Genomic DNA, 18,357 nt, shown 5'->3' with positions numbered 1-18,357 from the left:
CCTGATCTGTGTCAGCAGTGTGTGCCAGACCTTATTACTATATGTTATCTAACGGTGCTCTGTTGTCTCGTTTTCATCATGTATGCTGCAAATCTGCATCACCCTTCGTGATAAAGAAAGGACGTGTAGTGTCTGTATTATAATGTAAGTTGTTTATGCATATCATGTTGAGTTCGTGAATTACACATTTTTGCTTGTGACTTCAATCTAGTTTTATTCTTTCCTCCTCACTTCGGCATACTGAAGAACTTGCACTCAACAGAAAGGCATGCATATTTTGTTTTTGACGAAAACACAGAATGTAAAATAGCCCATTGTAATGTTAATTATTTCATGTTTCTGAAAGGTGTGAGGTGCATTTTCCTACCCTGTTTTGTCACGAAATGATGTGAAATGAACTGCAAAATGCGAAATAGACTCATAAACACGAAATTTAGAGTTTATTAACCGATGTAACACTTTCTGAAGTTTGAATTATCCTGTGAGTTATGCAATTCACGGAAAATTGATTAATTCTGCTGTGAATATTCGAGAAACAAAAATGGACTCCTTTATACAAAAATATACTTAATACTCTGGTAAATACATATTTGTGCTATTGGAAGGGGTATGTTTATTTTGTGTAATAAGTGCAGTTTTTTAATCAAATTTTGGATTATATTCAAAAGTTTAAAACCAAAATGTAATTTTATATACTGCTTTTGATCCAATTTTTCACCGCTATAACACCGAAATTTTATTTTATTTACCACTTTTGAACCGAAATTGACTCTCTTTTTGTACCGATATTTTGCTCTTTTATTTACCAAAAATATGTGCCTCTACAGGGTATCAACTGACCTGGAAAACTTGAAATTAGCCTGGAATCTACTTTTGTACCTGGATAACCTGGAAAAAGCCTGGAATTTAACCAGAAGCCTGGATATTACTCAAAGTTACCATTTTCACTACATATGTCCACTTCACTTAGGGGCTTATGTTTTGTGAGTACGTGGATGGCGACCACGGGGATACCTGAGCATAGTCTGTCACTGCGAAGTGTTGAAGCGATATTTAACATCAGTTTTTCTTGGTCATTGTACTGCTCAAGATTTGCTGAATGCATTTTTAAACACTTTGAAGGAAAAGGGTCTCGATTATTCTAAGTTACCACAAGTTTCTCTTGATGGCCCCAGTGTTAAATTGAAATTTCTCAGCTACTTGAAGACCTTTCTGAGTGGAGAATTTGGTGATGGTCCACAGCTCTTGGAAACAGAAACATGCTCGTTGCATATTGTTAATGGGGCTTTCAAGACTGCGCACAAAAAAGCTGGTTGGAAAGTAATGGAGTTTTTGAGATCATTGTACTACTTATTCAAGGACTTCCATCTAGAAGGGCAGACTTCATTACAGCCTCAAGAACACCGGCATTTCCTTTTAAGTTCTGCTCCAATAGGTGGGTGGAAAATTCAAGAGTGATTAATTGTGCAATGCTCATGATTCCTGCCTTAAAAATTTATGTCAATGCAGTGAAAACAAAACCACCTGGAACATCAAACTTTAGTAAAGTCAAGACCCACATCAGTGACGTACTTTTACCTGCGAGATTGGGGTTCCTTTCTTCTATATCTGTGGAGCTAGAAGAATTCCTCGTAAAGTACTAAACATACAGTCCACTGCTTCCATTTCTTTGGAATGACTTAAACACCTTGATACGGAGTTTGTTAAGCCACTTCGTAAAAGGAGATATTTTAAAGGGTGCAGCTACATCAAAGAGTTTCCTCATTAGATGTTTATGATAAGGAAATCTTAAAACCAGTTAGGTTAGTTGATCTTGGATTTTCTGCAGCTGGGCCATTCCATGCCAAACCATCCAATGGTGGTTGCATGACCATTTTTGAAAAAATTCATTTTTAGTACATACGTTTGTACGTGTTTCTAGATATCAAAACCAATGTTCAAAAAAATTTATTGTCTTTAGTTCTCCTGATGCAGCCATTTTTCCAACATGGCGCATGGCTTTTTTTGCTCATGTAGCAGTATACAGAAACCTTAATATCTCAAAAACCATTAAAGCTAGAGACCTGAAACAAAATTCATTTTGTAGCTAATGAAGTATACTTCCCATGATATTCAGGTATGTTTTGCTTGAAATTGCATCGTAAGTACGAAAATTTTGATGGAAAATGGGGTAACAATAGTTAAAAAATTGCATATTTAAGCCCGATTTTTTTAATGAAGGGGTTTAGTCTAAGGATTGATTTTTTTTTTCATGTGTAGACCTACCTGCAGGGTGTCTGTAAATAAAATATCAGTGCTTAGAAATGCACCCCTTTTTTACAGCATGGGCTCAAACATGGCCGTTCATTGAATTTTGACAGTTTTCGGGGTTAAATATCTCAGATGGGTCCCCTTTAAAAATTCTGAAATTTGGCACATAGGAACCCCTTCATGAACCTAACTCACAGTAAAAATCTGAACTTTTAGATTCAACTCGTTTCGGTCAATATGAGGTAACGTATGTCACCTAATTTCTGACGTTGCAAAGTAAGGTTAAACTACATTTCATACTTAGAATAATGAAGTCTTTTCTTTTTCTTTTTTAAATTTGGGTTAAATAAAGGCTCAGAAAATATAGTAACATAAGGTTTTAACACTTGACTTACCAGAAATTGAAATTACAAGGTATGACAATTGAAAATCTGCGAAATTTCATTGCAAAAGGTTTGATTTATTAGTTACCCACCGACCAGTTGGTATTGTCAGCTCCAAAACTGAGCTTCCCCCATATTTTTATCAATGTAGCAGTACATGCAGCTTAAGATAGGCAGTGGCATGCCCAGGAATTTCGAAAGGGAGGGGAGGGGGGTTACATATACTTTTTTAGTATACAGCCCTGATTTTGCCACATTATCCTGCCTTTGACGTAATTGTTTATGGAATACTAGGCCAAAGGTATTGGGTTATGACCCCCACAAATCCCTCCTTAGCACTCCATTGAAAGTAGGCTATTTATTTTGGAATGTCAAAGCTGGTAGAATATATTATCTTTTGTTTCCTTTATTTTCCACTTTTTTTTTCTTCCAAGAAAAGACCTTCGTTGAAATAGATGTGAGTCATGCACAGCAGAAGATTCAGAGACATGTTTTGATGGGATGTGAGGCAAGCCTGGAATTGATCTGTGCATGTACAATCTCTGCTGTCATTCTTCCTTTACCTAATGTGCCGAGAGTACATTGAGACTTGTGAATGTTCGTTATCTGTGACAGGAAATGTAGTGTTCTGTAGAATTTTTAACTGGAGAGGACTGTCATAAATACACTTTGGTAAGGTTCCCAAAGACCTAATTAATCTTAACGAATTCAGTGAAAATGATAAAACACTTCTTGGGTCAAGACTACAGGTGGATGGCTTAGAGACAATATGCAAATACCATTGAAAATAGTTTTTTATATGGTATGTAAAATATGTTGTGATCTTCAGAAGTACCACTTAACTTTTTCTTTAAGTAAGGGAATTTTTAAAATCAATTTGCATCATATGGTAAGGCAAAAAAGTATCAAGTAAGCCCCAGTTAAATCAATATGCCTGACATGTTGGAGTAAAATTTTCATATCTGGAGAAAGTGACTCACTTAAATGCCAAGATGGAAATGATGTATTTGTGCCAACACAAGAAAAACTAAAGGAAATGCATGAAGTCTGTTCTGTTTTTGATGTATCTCCTGTTTCAAAACTGAGGAGGCTGATTGCAGAAAAACAATAAAGTGCTTTTCCTCGAAAAACTATTCACATCATACAAGGAGTGCAAAGGAAACTGGAAAGTTGCTTTTCACAAAGTATTAGAACTGAAGAAATGGAAGGCAAGTGTGACAATCCTTTGCATGGCCAGTACAATCATATTATGTAAATTATACAAAGAAAAATGTAAATTAACAAAAACTAATGTTGAAAAGGTCAGAATCATCAGTTTTACTGCTACCACTTGGTCAAGAAAAAATATATGTGATGAACTGAAGGTTTCTGATAATCTACTTAGGAACGTAGTGAAAGAACAAAGAATTCTGCCTGATTTAACAAAGAGAATGATATGGTCGATATGTAGGCCCTCTCCCATCTTCTACGTATTGAGGTGTTGGTGGATTGGGGCAAGGAGTGGACGTCCAACCACACCTCCAGGCCTGAACAAGGCCACCCAGTAATGCCCCTCATCCCCTATCCTCACCCTCACCACCACCTTTTCCCAACCCCCCCCCCCCCACCACTCACAGTTTTCGACAAGCCAGGCGAAAGAACTAAAAGAAAAATTTTTTTGTGGTACTGTCAACACTTTTTTCCTTCGGGACCTGGCAACACTGCAGGTCATGCTTACTCTTCCCTCTAGTCACTTAATTATACAACGTCTCTCTACTCCTGAAGATGTGATATACCATCACGAAAATTTGAATTTTTTCTTTGTCCGGTGAGTGTTTCCTCTCTCCTCTTTCACTTTTTATTTACCCCTGTGGCCCTCCTTCCTTTTATCATATATATATATATATATATACAGGGTGATTCTAAAGGTAGGGTACAAACGAAAACCACAGATACCTCCCATGAAATAGAGACGAAAGTGCCCCTTCCACTTTGCCGAGAGATGCCTCCGTGAGGAGCTAGACAACGCCGAAAACGTGTGAAAATGAACTTCACACCGCTGTACAACCAGTACCAGTGAAGATAGAAAGGCGGAACAAAAGAAGTCAGAAGGAACACCAAAGTCGCCCATCCGAAAAACACCAGGCGGCAACGCATGCGCATGGGGTTCCACAAAGGAAATAGGAGTGTCCTGCAAGACAAGTGAAGGGAAAGGGTAGCGATCGACAACGGTAGGGACAAAAGATGCAATGAAGCATGAAGTAATAATTGCACAGCGGGAAACAAACACCATGACTGAAGCAGTGCAGTCGAGAAAAGTAGTGCGGGGTTGCAGAACCACGGGAGGATGACATAGGACGAAGAAACACACCGAGAATGCAAGCAAAGTGGTCCGTGACACTAGACAGGCAACAGACGCGTACATGGTTTGTTCGGGGCAGAAATGGTGGCACTGGCGGTGCAATGCATGGGGAGTCCCCAAACACAGTGGGGAGACACCACAGCAAAACAGAAAGAGGACCGGACGGGAAATGGTACCTGCCAAGGAGACAACAAATGCGGGATGACAAGAAATGTCTCTGTGTGACATCACCTCGGTGCTGCTATGGGAAATCCCTTGTCCCGCATTTGTTGTCTCCTTGGCAGGTACCATTTCCCGTCCGGTCCTCTTTCTGTTTTGCTGCGGTGTCTCCCCACTGTGTTTGGGGACTCCCCATGCGCTGCACCGCCAGTGCCGCCATTTCTGCCCCGAACGAAGCATGTACGCGTCTGTTGCCTGTCGAGTGTCACGGACCACTTTGCTTGCATTCTCGGTGTGTTTCTTCGTCCTACGTCGTCCTCCCGTGGTTCTGCAACCCCGCACTACTTTTCTCGACTGCACTGCTTCAGTCATGGTGTTTGTTTCCCGCTGTGCAATTATTACTTCATGCTTCATTGCATCTTTTGTCCCTACCGTTGTCGATCGCTACCCTTTCCCTTCACTTGTCTTGCAGGACACTCCTATTTCCTTTGTGGAACCCCATGCGCATGCGTTGCCGCCTGGTGTTTTTCGGATGGATGACTTTGGTGTTACTTTTGACTTCTTTTGTTCTGCCTTTCTATCTTCACTGGTACTGGTTGTACAGCGGTGTGAAGTTCATTTTCACACGTTTTCGGCGTTGTCTAGCTCCTCACGGAGGCATCTCTCGGCAAAGTGGAAGGGGCACTTTCGTCTCTATTTCATGGGAGGTATCTGTGGTTTTCGTTTGTACCCTACCTTTAGAATCACCCTGTATATATATATATTAGGGATGGGCCGATATGAAATTTTGGCCGATACCGATAAAGTACCAATATAAAATTTACCGATACCGATAACCGATATTCTACTGATCCGATATAAAATTAGAAATGGTCCTTGAAGAACCTGAAATGATCATTGATCTCCTTAATAAATGTGTGTTTCAAGGTGATTGCAGTGCAAAAGAAGTTGAATATTTAGACATTTACTTTTTTTTAGAATGAAGGGCATGGAGATTATCCATAAAAATTAAAACAAAGTGGCAGAATTTTGCACTAAATTATAAGATATTTATCGATATATCAGATCGGTAAAATAATCTGTAATATTACCGATAAACCGATATGCCTATATCGGCCGATACCGATAGAGTACTGATTAATCGGCCCCATCCCTAATATATATACAATACAATATTTTATATTTGATTTTTCATAAATGGTAAAAGAAAAGGACAAGTACACTGTTAGACAGTATCCTTAACACTTTTACGTATGTACGAGGAATAATTTCCGAATGGATGGTAGTGTGTTTTACAAACAAAAATGTACACTCTTCTTATAATGTCCGTCATGCACGAAACTGCTTAGGACCTTAAGCCTCGGCTGGATGTTTCTCTCAACAGCTGAAAACTGCTTCTCCTTCTAGTGACAAAATCTCCTATAATATGCTTCCAATTTCGGTGATACTCTGCAAGGCTTTTCTAGTAGAATACACGAAGTGATGTAGATTCTAAAAAATCAATTTGGGGTTCTAGTTTAGCATACAAAAAATAGTAAAGCAGCATTAATGGGATCTGAAAAGCAGCTTTAAATGGGGTGTTAGAAGAGTTTTAAAATTCTATACCGTTTAGGTTCAGTATTGTGGATCTTAGTGTCTTGAATTTATATAGATAATTCCAAGTGTTTGCACAATATTTTCACTAGAAATTATATAATTTTATACAGGTATTTAGTTCCCACGCCTTCTGAAAGTTCAAGGATTTTCCGCTTGCAGCGCTGCTGTCGTTTTTCAACACGCAACCCTCCTCGTGCATTTCTCGCGTCTGCGGGAAGTGCCCAACTTAGCACCAGAGGAGGGGGGGGATAGGTTTCACCTGCCAGTTCGTAAGCTTATCTTTTCTTGGCATCGGGGTTTGTGTTGTTCAGGCAGAGACAGACCTTTATGAAATCAGGGAACTGCATTACTTCAGTGGCTCCTTTCAAAAAACAAAACAGACAGTTTTGGAAGTCGAAGCAATGAATCGTCAAGATTATTAGTCACACAAATTACGGCAGTTTATGCGTCTGATCCGAAGGAAGAAGTCAAGTTATGTCGTTCAATTATTCTGTGATTAAAACGCTTTACTTTTGTTTCTATATATTTACTTTAAGCACAATAATGGGAATAAATATACGCAGTAATCGAATTGAATAAAATGTAGAAAAGAAGGGACAGAGATTCTATTTTGACATTTTATTATTTTTTTTACTTCATATAATTATAAATACTTCGAAAGTCCAGAATTCGCAGAATCTTTTCAGGCGGGAATGTTTCAAACATTCGTACCAATTTATATGAATTTATTGAAACTCAAAGTAAAGAATAAAATATTCTTTTCCTTGTATAATATGTTCTATTTTTAGTTCAAAGAAAATCAACACGTGTGTACACACTTACACACATAGCCCTGCATTCATCCCAGCAAAAAATTTACCTGCGGTATTAAGACTTCAATGCTTTCGGTGAAGTCTGGAGGGCCCAATGAAGTTAAATCCACTCTCCTCACCTCCTTGCTAGGGCCCCCTGGGATCTTAGATCTTTCTAAGATGCAAAAGAGAGAGTGGGATGCGGAAAGTAATGGGAAACTACCGCAACTATTTTTCCCTAGAAAACTTGCAACTGAACATCGAACAGCATGGAGGTTGCAAGGAAAGACCTGCCCAAGGGCAGAAAAAAATTGTATGAATGAATGAATATATATATGTGTGTGTGTAAATATATATCAATAATGATATCAGGAATTTGTTTCTTTTTTAAATAAATATTTTTGAGGTTTTTTCGGATCTTGTACGAGAAAGTTTTATTTAGCTGTTCACAGATCCATTAATTACAAACATTGTATGTGTTTATAAAAATGAGAAGAAAGCTAAGATGTATTAGCTTCTTTGCCTAGATGCATATGTTTCCTGCCCTTGTCCGGTGTATCCTCCAGGTGGTGGATATAGGGAATCTCTAACGTGTGTTCATTTGGAACTATTTGGGCTGCAACTCCGGATGCCGTATCAGGATAAAGGGAGTCAATGCTGGCGGCCAACCTTCTCTAAAAGAGACAGAAATATCGGAGAGAACTTTTGTGCCGTGGTAATATTTTTGAGTTTTTGTCTACGTTCTGCACTATGCACGGATAGATCAGTCGGGGCTGGACCTACAGTTTCAAATTGGATTCAAACTACTGTGTCCCTCTACTATGTATCGAACACAGGATCCCTTGATTACAAGGCGTTACCACTATTTCATCTGGAAGTCCCTCCTCTATTGTTATCGTTATCCAAACTAGTTCAAAGGAAGCACATGAAACCTTCGTTTTCCAGCAATTTTCCGTTTCACGTGAAACAAGCACAGTGAACTTTCTCTTTTTGTTGACTTGACTCCCCTTGCAATAGGGGAAAGTTGCTTACTCACCATCGCACAAGCTTCTTTCACTCAAACTGTTCCGATCCCCAGTTCTTTCAGTTGAGCGGCAATAGTGGCCGCCTTACATATTATTATTGCAATTTTCATTTAGCTAAAATGTCCAGTGATACTGATAGTGAAGACTGGCTTGTCATTAGTTTCGAATATTTGTGTAATTTCGTGTGAATACACTTTAAAGAAAACATTAAAATATTCAGAAAGAAAGTATTGGGGCCCCCTTCCTCCTTCTCTGCATTTGCATAAATTCAACACTGATCCTCAAGATGTGTTATAAAAGTAAATTATCAATTATGTTACAAACAGTATTTGTTTTTTTTGTTTCTATTTTGTGATTGTGTATGATTTTGTATGCTTGGGTTCCTTCCATGGTTCTGTGTAGCTTATAAGAGCCAATAAGGGTTGAACTTTCAGCCCTCCCCCATGCGACGCGGGAGGAAGTATAAATATGGCCTGTGACAGAGGACAGGGGAGTGAGTTTAGGAACTGGATAGCAGAAGGGAGAGCGATCTTCGGGCTCCAGTGGACTCCCATGAGAAAAAGCATCCCGAGGCAGTTCTGCCGATGCTCAGCTTTCCACTTGGCAGTTCTGCCGTGGGGCTCACGTTAGAGGAATGTAAATAATGTAACTTAGAGAATTATTGGAAGAATCCGAGCCTTGTTTTGTTAAATTGTAAATAAATGTATAAAGCCCATTTCTGCGAGTTTTCAGCAATCACCCTGCAACATTAATTTCAGTAAGTTCTTGCCTGTGATTGATTCTTTGGTTCTGAGCGCTCTGGTGAGGAACGGGATGGGAACCCAGGACTAACGAGCCTATTTAGTTGTTTATTTGGGTTTTTCCTGCCAGAAGCGGCCCGGTAAGGGTGGAGTGTTGCGGAACAATTAGCATAAGAGTTAATGTGATCGCCCGACTCTCCCCTCCAATATTGGTTTATATTAGGCCTACTTCGCTTTTCTGTCACTTTCGGCTAATCACAAAGATAAGGACGATTGATGATATGACACACTCGCAAAGAACATCCATGCTCTTGCCGGTATTCGAACCCGGCTGCGCTAATCACTCCGTCACGGAGGTTGAAACAACATGTAAAAATCTAATGAATAAAATAATTATTGTATGGAATTAACAATGATTCTACAAATACGTATAGTGTTCTTAAACGAGTAGCATTGGAATTATATTTATTAATAATATTTTTACTCTTAATTTAAATATTTCATTTCATTTTGATTGATTTGATTGATTGATTTGGTGTTTAAGCCCACTTTATGCACAGTAAGGCTGATCGGGACTGGACGTACAGTTTATAGTGGGATCCCAGCCACTATGTGCCTCCACCGGATGTCGAATATAGAAATACAGTTAAAATGATTAATTAGGAATATTGTTGGGATTTTTTCATACTCGTAAAAAAAGGCAGTTAAACATTTTCTTTGCCGATTTATGGAGATACGTGCTTCAATTTTTTTTGCCAAGATTATAATTAATTTAATGCAATTTATTACATTTATCTCTATTTACCGTGATCAATTGAGCTTTCATTTCATTCATATTAAAAAATTTTCAGTCCTTACTTCTTATGTCACAGTAGCACGTGAAAAGGAAAGAGGGTTGCTTCTGGGAGAGGAAAGGAGGGACGCGTGAGTAATTACGGGAAACTTGTCCCCGTGAGTTTCTGCCGATCTGCGATGTGCTTGGTTCAGCTGAAAGAAAACATTTTCAGGCACATCTGCCATTCCCCCCTCCCCTTTCTTCCCTTCCCAGATCGTAAAAGCTGCGGTACAAGGCGCTGTAGCCGTGGGGCCAACTTGCCGTAAGGGTATGGTTAATCGCACCAAATTCGAACACCATATTGTTCACGCACCGTATTTTATCTTCTGACGTAAGCACAGAAGATGAAATACGGGGCTAGACCAAGAAGGGGTTTGGATTTGGTGCGATAAGTGAGACCAGTTACAGAAAGTCGGCAGCGAAGATGGGATTTGTCTGATAGGGACAGAGGGAAATTCATAGACAGCGATGCCAACGCCTCCCTCGCACTTCTTCGTACCATTGTTAGTATTGTTAGGAAAGGAACTAACGACACGCTCGAAATCGCGATTCCTTCAAACATCCAGCCAAGGCTGAAGCTTTTTTTCTTAATGAAACATACATGTGTAGTACGCACTTTACAGTATGTTGGGTTATTCATTATGTGATGAAATGGTAGTCATTCAGAAAATGTAGCTTGTACATGGAACGGTTGATTAATATGATATTTTATATTATATTTGATTTATCATAACTGGTAAAGTAGAAACAAGTGCACTGTTAGACAGTAACAATATGTAAAAGGAATAATTTTCGAATGGTTGGTAGTGTGTACACTCTTGCAATGTCCATGCACGAAACTACAACACCTGAAACTCCTTAGGATCTGAAGCTTTTTTTCTTAATGTGTAGTACGGTAGTTTACATTATGTTTGGTTATTCATTATGTGATGAAATGGTATTCAGAAAATGTACCTTGTACGTGGAACAGTTGATTAATATGATATTCTTGTATTATATTTGATCCTGTATATGATTTATCATAACTGGTGAAAAAAAAAAACAAGTGCACTGTTAGAAAATATCATTACCACTTGTACGTAAAAGGAATAATTTCCGAATGTATGGTAGTGTGCTTTATGTCACTGCACAATGTCAGAATGTTACAATATCCATGCACGAAACTACATACCTGAAACTGCTTAGGACCAAGCTTTTTTCTTAATGAAACACATATGTGTATGCGTGTGATGAGATAGTAGTCGTTCGTAATTATTCGGTTGATTATTTTTTTTCCAATTTTTAAGTGCTCTTTCAGTTTGTTACAAATACGATTTAATTTCCATTTGCACCGTTATTAGTCAGCCCACTTTCAGTATGATGCATAATAATTGTTTTGATTTTGTGATTACATTAAGACTCCCATTATATTAAATAACATGTTTTATTGTACAGTACTAAAGTACAGCTACAAGCTAAATATAAATAGGTTAGGCAGGTTTTCTTTATTTCTTTACTTGGTTAGGTTAGCCCGACCCTGTGGCCGAGTGGTTAGCACATCACTCATCCCCATCTTCGCAAATTAGCCTAGAGGCACAAAACGTGAAGTAAAATAAACTAAATCAATCAAGGTTAGGTTAGGCAGTTCAGGTTTGGTGATTTTAGCATTTATCTCTAGGTTGCTACAACTGTCGCTAGCTGCTCATGGTTGAACACACTGTGATTCAGAATATAGAATGATGAACATTTGTGTCGAGCATTCTCTTCACTGCAAAATCATTTTTTTCATTATGTTAATTGGAGTAGGTGGATAATAATTTGAAAAGTTCGAAAGAACAATACCCTACTACTTTGAAAGGTTGCGGGCTACATTGTGTAATGTCACAGATTTATTTTACATTACATGAGAGTACAGGATGTGCATTACCCATTTCACTGTCCAGTAGCTTCATTTTAATTTTACCTCTTACGTCTTCTGACATTTTTCAGTTAAAAAAAAACAACATAAAATTGGAATAAGCAGACACAAACAAACCACGATTTTCTCCAGTTTCTATGTGATCTACTGGAAAACAGCGTGGACGACGACACAGAATATTTTGGTGAATAACTTTACCTTATACAAATATGTAAAAGGAGGTTACATCATTTTAAAAAGTCATGTGATATTTTATGTTTAAGGTTACAGTGCATTGAAGGTGAAAGCCAAATATGCATTTAAAATAATCAAGTTCGTGTAATATAACTATATAAGCATATATTTTTGGCCTGACAGGCAAGATTAATAAAATTTGAATAATGTGTGATGATCACGATGCCATTATTGACAAAACTTTAAAAAGTACAATATTTCTCATTTAACTTACATGTGATTTCTGATTTTCATTAAATTTCAGTTTAGTATGAATTTATAATATGAAATACGAAATGGGAAAATTATTTTTGCTGTAGAAATAAATCGAACTAGTGTACGTTTTGCGATGGTATGCAAATAATGTGTTCAAATCGGTTTGGGGTAACCTTTCAACACAACAGCTGGCACACGCAATTCCGCCATCTTATTTCTGACAACACAACGTGCTGTTAAGCATGCTAATGAAGCCAAGCAGTGCCTTTAGATTTAACAACAACATTAGAGGTCTGTTAGCCTTAACGAAGGTTAGAGAAATGCCTTGATGTGCTAATGTATCGGTAACTTGATTTAACACTTCTTTAAAATTTAACATGCGTTGGGCAAACCGGGCAAGAGAATCTCAAGAGAAGAAAAGCCTTAAAGAGAAAATAAGAAGGAAAAGGCTGCTGGTTGATGCTGAAGCTGAAGCAGTTGCAGAAAAGAAAAGTTAAAAGCCACGTTGAACTCTAAAGTATAAGAATCAAGATTATTAGGTTTTGTTCTGCAATTTGTTATTTGCCTTACACAGTGTGTGAACATGTATGAGAACATTAACTAACTCTCTAGCCTTCTTAAACCTGAAGGTTCATGGCTGCAGCAACACAGGCCTTCCATCTGTCATTATCCTGAGCCAGATCTATATACTCTTTTCCATCCCTACCGATTTCCTTTAGGTCTATCTCAACGTTGTCCCTCCATCTTCGTCTTGGCCTTCCTACAGGTCTCTTACCATCAGGTTTCCCAGCAAGAATCCTGTAAACTCCTCTTTTCTCTCCCATTCGTGCCACATGGCCTACCCACCTAAGTCTTCTTGATTTAATTATTCTAATAATATCTGGACATGAATACAAATTATGTAGTTCTAAATTATGTAACCTTCTCCACTCACCTGTCTCCTCATCCCTTTTAGGTCCAACCATTTTCCTAAGGATCTTATTTTCAAATACTCTCAGTTTATGTTCCTCTTTCAATGTAAGGGACCAAGTTTCACACCCATATAATACTACAGGCAAAATTACTGTTTTGTATATTTTAACTTTTAGTTTCTTAGATATTAAACGAGAAGACAAAAGTTTATAAAGAGAGAAGTAACATGCATTTCCTGAATTAAGCCTCCTTTTTATTTCCTCTTTAATATAATTTTCACTTGTTAATATTACAATTTGGAAACTAGTTCAAATGAGTTGTTATCAATAATTAGATTTTGATTATTACCTATTACTTGGTTTCAACCTGTAAGCATATATTTAGTTTTCTCTTTGTTAACTTCCAAACCTACCTCTTCAGCAGTTTTGAAAAATATTTTAGCATTATTCTCCCCTAATAAGTCTACATCATCTGCATATGCTAACAACTGAGTCACACCGTTTAATTTTAGTCCTTTGTTAGTTTCTTTTACCTTTTTAACAGCATATTCTAAGGCAAAATTAAAGAGCAATGGAGATAATGCATCTTGTTTTAACCCATCATGAATTGTAAATTTGTCAGACACATTAATACCCACACGAATTTTACTTTCTGTTTCACTGGTGCATACTTTTATCATACTAACAAGCTTCTTAGGTATTCCAAACTCTACTAATATATTATATAGTGTATGTCTTTTGACCGAATCATATGCTTTTTTAAAATCCATGAATAGCTGATGGACATTTTGATTATATTCCCACTTTTTTCAAGTGTCTGTCTAATGTGAAAAATTTGATCTGTAGTTGATCTGTTACGTTTAAATCCACATTGATAATCATCTATAATTTCATTAGCATATGGGGTTAGTCTTGTTAAAAAGAATGTTAGATAATATTTTATATGTTGTTGAGAGTAGAGAAATTCCACGGTAATTATTGCAGTTCATTTTATCACCTTTTTTAAACACAGGAACAATTATGGATTCTTTCCACCGTTGAGGGATTTCTTCTTTATTCCATATTAAACAAATTAATTTATGAATTTGACATATTAATGAATTTCCACCATATTTAATTAACTCAGCTGGTATTAAATCAATGCCAGGTGCTTTGTTATTCTTTAGCCTTTTAATAGCATCTTTAACTTCAGTCAAGTTAGGTTCTGGAACTAAAGGTTCTGCTGTGTGTACTTCATTTACTTCTGATTTATCTCCTACATGGACATTTAAAAGGTCATTACAGTAGTTCTTCCATCTATTTAGAATATCGCTTGGGTCAGCTAGAAAATCACAGTTTTTTATCTTTTATCAAGTTTACATTAGGTTGCCACCCCTTTCTAAATTCATTTACACCTTTATATAAATCTCTGATATTTTTGTTTTTGCTGTTTGTTTCAATTTCGTTAATTTTGCTTTTCAAGTAATCTCTTTTTTTACTTCGAAATGTGGGGTTAACTTCTCGCTTTATTCTATTATAATTGTTTAGATTTGTATCATCAGAGTTATTTAACCACCTAAGTCTAGCCTGATTTCTTATTTCTATTAGATATGAGAAGATATGTTTTCATTTATAGCTGCTGGTAATATTTTTAAATGTCAAGGAAAGGAAGAAAGTTATACTAGAAAATGTTGTACTCAAAGAACTCCAATCTGAACACACTGTTTTTGTTACTTACAGAATTATTGTACAAGCGCAAAGTACATTTTGTAAAAATAAAGTAACTGGCCATTCCCCATCCAAGAAGAATATGCAGTAACATGTAATTATATAAATTAACATTGCTTAGAATTTAAATTAATAATTTTTGGAAGTTTTGTAGTAAAAACAAAATGTAAAACATATACTACTACCAAGGGATATGAATTACATGACAGTTAAACGTGAGAACTGAAGCTTGCTTTTGTTAGTTACTGCAATTTTTTCTCAACTGGCCTTCTAATAGGGGTTATTAACAATAACAACTTTTCTTTGTTTTAAAAATATAGACCTGGAAAATAATATAAATAGACCTGGACAAACCTGAAAAAATCCTGGAATTTCAAAACAGACATTTCTATTCATTAGTAAAAGTCTAACAGAAATTAAATACAATATAAACACAATATTTTTTTAAATTCACCTACATGAAGCTGATCCTTAAATTCATAGTTATTAGAAATATATGATGATTCAAAAGTCTGGTCCCATATGCCACTCTGTTATTAGTGCACATAGTGAAAAATGGAAAGGGAGAAAAGTTGTTGGAAATATGTGACTTTCAATCTAACGTGCTTGAATTTTCACTACTTTGCACCTTCTGTCCACTGTTGAGGCTGTACACTGGTACGAACCTTATTGGTAGCTGAAAATGAGACATGCTTGGCCTGAATATTGTATGCCATCCCAATACATTCAGTGGGTAAATTAAGAATTCATGAGGATAATTACAGGCAAAGTAAACAAGTAAAAAAACGTAAATGTGTGACACGTGCAGTGGCACAGCGTAAAGCACGTACTGTAGCCTGATTCTCATTTGTGCATTTTTAGCATTTTCTAGTGGTATGGGGAAGCAGGAGGGGGTGTGCATGTCACATGTTCATGTTTTTACTGGTTTACTTTTTCTGTAATTATCATTATCAATTTTAAATTTACCCAGTACTATAAAAAAAACTATATACGAGGGTCACTATTTATATTTTGAGCCTAACAATGAAAAAACAGGAATTTGGCATTGAAAACTGCTTTATTGTTTTTCGAAGTATTCTCCTTTATGATCAATAAACTTTTGCATTCGTTCGAACCATTTGTCAAAGCAGTTTTTCCAATCTTCTTGAGACACCTCCAAAATATGGTTTTTGAACGCATCAACGGCGTCTTCCGCCGACGAAAATCGTTGTCCACGAAATTTATTCTTGACATTCGGGAACAAGAAGAAGTCATTGGGTGCCAAATCAGAACTGTACGGCGGATGACCCATCAATTCGATTTTTTGACTGTTCATAAAGTTGGTTGTTAGACGAGATGTGTGACAGCTGGCATTGTCTTGATGAAGAATGAACCGACGGTGTTTGTTTGTTTTCCGTATTTGACCGAAGACCTCTGGCAAACAAATTGTTGTGTACCATTCAGAGTTGACCGTTCTACGTTCCTCTAAAGGCACAGTTGCCACATGACCAGTTTTCCTGAAAAAACAGGCGACCATTTGTTGCGATGTGCTTCGAGCGCGAACAACTTTTGTTGGATTGGGTTCATCTTGAAACACCCATACAGTCGACTGCTGTTTACGTTCCGACTCATATGCATATATCCATGATTCGTCACCTGTTACAATCTTATATACGTATTTTGAAGCTCCACGATTGTATTTATTGAGCATTTGTTTGCACCAATTGACGCGAGCGTATTTTTGAGTTTTTGTCAAATTGTGTGGGATCCAACGAGAACATACCTTTCTCACAGCTAAATGATCATGTAATATTTTATATATGCTGGTGGAACTAATGCCTATGGTTGCCTCAATCTCACAGTATGTCACATGACGATCTTGCAGTATTAGGTTTTGCACATCATCAATGTTTTCTTGAACAACAACTGATTTTGGACGACCTTCGCGAATCTCGTCAGTGAGCGAATGGCGGCCACGATTAAATTCGTTATACCAGCGTTTCACAGTGGCAAAGGATGGGACTTTATCGCCAAATGTGGAAGTAAGTTGATCGATGCACTCTTGTCTTGATAATCCACGTCGAAAATCGTAAAAAAATCATCGCACGAAAATGTTCACGAGTTAATTCCATTTTATTGTTGTCGCGCAATCTCCAAGGCAACATAAACAACACAAATGAAGCTATTGACAAAACATTTGAAGTACGTTATGGTCAATAATGGCAGACGATTCCATGCAAACGTCAAATCGCACCTAACTTCAATCAGTGTTGCCAAGGCTCAAAATATAAATAGTGACCCTCGTTTATTATCTCTTTAGAATGCATCCTCACATTTTATACGAGTTTCATTTGCTATTTTTAATTTGTAGGAGGGTAGACCAGTAAGATTTTTTTACAGATACTGATAAGGTATTGATACAAAATTCACCAGCACTAATTATCTACGGATTCAGTATAAAATTGCAATGTTCCTTGAACACAAGTGGTTCCATAACTGTAAGAAACCAGGTGGGAGCAATGGTTTTGAATTTGAAAAAGAAACTGCTTATTGAGACACTTATTGTATGTAACTATAGCACATGAATTATATGTCTATTCATAAAAATAACAACAAATTGTTCTTTTTTGCCCTTAGTTACAGACTATTTAAAGATATATATATATCGGACCTGTAAAATTATCAGTAATTCAAATTCTGCTGGCAATGTCACAACAGCCAGGTCAGAGAATTATCAGGTTTACAGTAATTTCTGACAAATATTAATCATGCATATTCCAATTTCAAACTACAACTTTAATAACAAGAAAGTTTGTAATTTTTTTATCATCCAAGGTTGATGGGGGGGCGGGTGTTAGCCCCATTTCTTGTGCTTCTCCTTCATATGTCCATGTCTTTCTACTTTCATTAGGTAGTTGTTTTTTTTTTTTTTTAAATTAATTATTTAGCATGGGGATACAGTGACCAGCAAGTTCTCTGTTCTAAAGTTAAGAGAATGAATTAGGTCATATCATGAGACAAAGTCAAAGCATGTTTTAGGTTGCCTCACAACCAGCGGTATAATGAAAGAATTACCAAGAAATCTGAGTTTATGAAATTACCTAACTTGAATTAATAGTTTAATCTGGTAAACTGCAAATGATAAAAATACATTTTTTTAAAATACTTTAAATTAGGGATGGGCTGATATGAAATTTTGGCTGATACAGATAAAGTTCCAGTGTAAAATTTACCGATAACCGATATTCTACCGATCCAATATAACATTCCAAATGTTCCTTGAGGAACCTCAATAGATCATTGACCTTCTTAAT

The 18,357-nt window shown here is 36.9% G+C and overlaps 1 protein-coding gene across 2 annotated transcripts in view; it reads left to right on the top strand.

Annotated features, from left to right (window-relative positions):
- LOC145985214 (putative tubulin polyglutamylase ttll-15) overlaps window positions 1-18,357 on the top strand; it is a 58,636-nt gene that overhangs the window by 31,164 nt on the left and 9,115 nt on the right. The gene's annotated exons all lie outside the window — the stretch shown is intronic.

The sequence above is a fragment of the Lepisma saccharinum genome, chromosome 3 (assembly GCF_977018435.1).
Source record: "Lepisma saccharinum chromosome 3, izLepSacc3.1, whole genome shotgun sequence".
In the NCBI taxonomy this organism is placed as follows: Eukaryota; Metazoa; Arthropoda; class Insecta; order Zygentoma; family Lepismatidae; genus Lepisma; species Lepisma saccharinum.
The sequence above is the reverse complement of the archived record's forward strand: the minus strand, read 5'-3'. Positions and strand labels throughout refer to the sequence as shown.